The sequence below is a fragment of the Micropterus dolomieu genome, linkage group LG09, assembly GCF_021292245.1.
Source record: "Micropterus dolomieu isolate WLL.071019.BEF.003 ecotype Adirondacks linkage group LG09, ASM2129224v1, whole genome shotgun sequence".
Lineage (NCBI taxonomy): Eukaryota > Metazoa > Chordata > Actinopteri > Centrarchiformes > Centrarchidae > Micropterus > Micropterus dolomieu.
This window is the reverse complement of record NC_060158.1, coordinates 3,826,688-3,829,187: the sequence shown is the minus strand read 5'-3', so window position 1 is coordinate 3,829,187 and position 2,500 is coordinate 3,826,688. Positions and strand designations below refer to the sequence as shown.

General features: G+C 46.4%; 1 protein-coding gene across 3 annotated transcripts in view; it reads right to left on the bottom strand.

The window, feature by feature from the left end:
- LOC123977113 (atrial natriuretic peptide receptor 1-like) overlaps nt 1-2,500 on the bottom strand; it is a 57,250-nt gene that overhangs the window by 5,384 nt on the left and 49,366 nt on the right. The gene's annotated exons all lie outside the window — the stretch shown is intronic.

The following is a 2,500-nucleotide window of genomic DNA, read 5'->3' as shown; positions in this document are numbered from 1 at the left end:
TTAATCTGGAGTTCACCCTCCTAACTGTCTCAGGACTCTTTAATCCGGAGTTCAGCCCCTAACGGTCCCAGAAGTCTTTAATCTGGAGTTCACCCTCCTAACTGTCTCAGGACTCTTTAATCTGGAGTTCAGCCTCCTAACGGTCTTTAATCTGGAGTTCACCCTCCTAACTGTCTCAGGACTCTTTAATCCGGAGTTCAGCTTCTTAACGGTCTCAGGACTCTTTAATCTGGAAATCAGCCTCCTAACGGTCCCAGGACTCTTTAATCTGGAGTTCAGTCTCCTAACAGTCCCAGGACTCTTTAATCTGGAGTTCAGCCTCCTAACTGTCTTTAATCTGGAGTTCAGCCTCCTAACGGTCTTTAATCTGGAGTTCAGCCTCCTAACAGTCTTTAATCTAGAGTTCAGCTTCCTAACGGTCCCAGGACTCTTTAATCTGGAGTTCAGCCTCCTAACGGTCTTTAATCTGGAGTTCACCCTCCTAACTGTCTCAGGACTCTTTAATCTGGAGTTCAGCCTCCTAACGGTCTTTAATCTGGAGTTCACCCTCCTAACTGTCTCAGGACTCTTTAATCTGGAGTTCAGCCTCCTAACGGTCCCAGAACTCTTTAATCTGGATTTCACCCTCCTAACTGTCTCAGGACTTTTTAATCTGGAGTTCAGCCTCCTAACTGTCTCAGGACTCTTTAATCTGGAGTTCAGCCTCCTAACTGTCTCAGGACTCTTTAATCTGCAGTTCAGCCTCCTAACTGTCTCAGAACTCTTTAATCTGGAGTTCACCCTCCTAACTGTCTCAGGACTCTTTAATCTGGAGTTCACCCTCCTAACTGTCTCAGGACTCTTTAATCTGGAGTTCAGCCTCCTAACGGTCCAAGGACTCTTTAATCTGGAAATCAGCCTCCTAATGGGCCCGTTGGGGTGGCTGTGGCTCAGGAGATAGAGCTGGTTGGCCATTAATCGGAAGGTCGGCAGTTCAATCCCCGGCTCCCCCAGGCTGCATGTCGAAGTGTCCTTGGGAAAGATACTAAACCCCAAATTGCCCCTGGCGGCTGGCAGTGTGTGAATGCTAGCTTTTGTTTGAGCACTTAGGCTCAGTGTATGAATGGTGAATGCAGATGTAGTGTAAAAGGCACTTTGAGTGGTCGAAAAGACTAGAAAGGCGCTATACAAATACAGAGCATTGTGCTACTCCTAACTATTTTTCCTGAGACCGTTATTTAATTATCAGTTAAGTTCTGTGTAGCATGGAGGGACTACACACTTTCATTTTGTTGTACTACCTGCTGTTGTATAATGACAAGTTAACTAACTTGATATTGTATATACAATATAGACTGTACTGTATATATGTTGTACATACAGTATATAGCGTACTTACAGTATATAAACAGTGTACTGTATGTAGAGAGAGAAAGAGAGACAATTGGTCTTTAACAAACTCGACCATTCTGGTAAATCATCTTGTTCTTCATATGAGAAGTTGGTCAGTTTCATCTCTATGAGTTTAGTACAGAGTTAGGTCCAGACTGTGGTTAGCCTAGCTTAGCACAACAACTGGAAGCAGAGGGAAACTGCTCGCTTAGCTTAGCACAAAGACTGGAAGCAGAGGGAAACTGCTACCTTAGCTTAGCACAACAACTGGAAGCAGAGGAAAACTGCTAGCTTAGCTTAGCACAGCAACTGGAAGCAGAGGAAAACTGCTCGCTTAGCTTAGCACAAAGACTGGAAGCAGAGGGAAACTGCTCGCTTAGCTTAGCGCAAACACTGGAAGCAGAGGGAAACTGCTAGCTTAGCTTAGCACAAAGACTGGAAGCAGAGGGAAACTGCTCGCTTAGCTTAGCGCAAACACTGGAAGCAGAGGGAAACTGCTAGCTTAGCTTAGCACAAAGACTGGAAGCAGAGGGAAACTGCTCGCTTAGCTTAGCGCAAACACTGGAAGCAGAGGGAAACTGCTAGCTTAGCTTAGCACAAAGACTGGAAGCAGAGGGAAACTGCTCGCTTAGCTTAGCGCAAACACTGGAAGCAGAGGGAAACTGCTAGCTTAGCTTAGCACAAAGACTGGAAGCAGAGGGAAACTGCTCGCTTAGCTTAGCGCAAACACTGGAAGCAGAGGGAAACTGCTAGCTTAGCTTAGCACAAAGACTGGAAGCAGAGGGAAACTGCTCGCTTAGCTTAGCGCAAACACTGGAAGCAGAGGGAAACTGCTAGCTTAGCTTAGCACAAAGACTGGAAGCAGAGGGAAACTGCTCGCTTAGCTTAGCGCAAACACTGGAAGCAGAGGGAAACTGCTAGCTTAGCTTAGCACAAAGACTGGAAGCAGAGGGAAACTGCTCGCTTAGCTTAGCGCAAACACTGGAAGCAGAGGGAAACTGCTAGCTTAGCTTAGCACAAAGACTGGAAGCAGAGGGAAACTGCTCGCTTAGCTTAGCGCAAACACTGGAAGCAGAGGGAAACTGCTAGCTTAGCTTAGCACAAAGACTGGAAGCAGAGGGAAACTGCT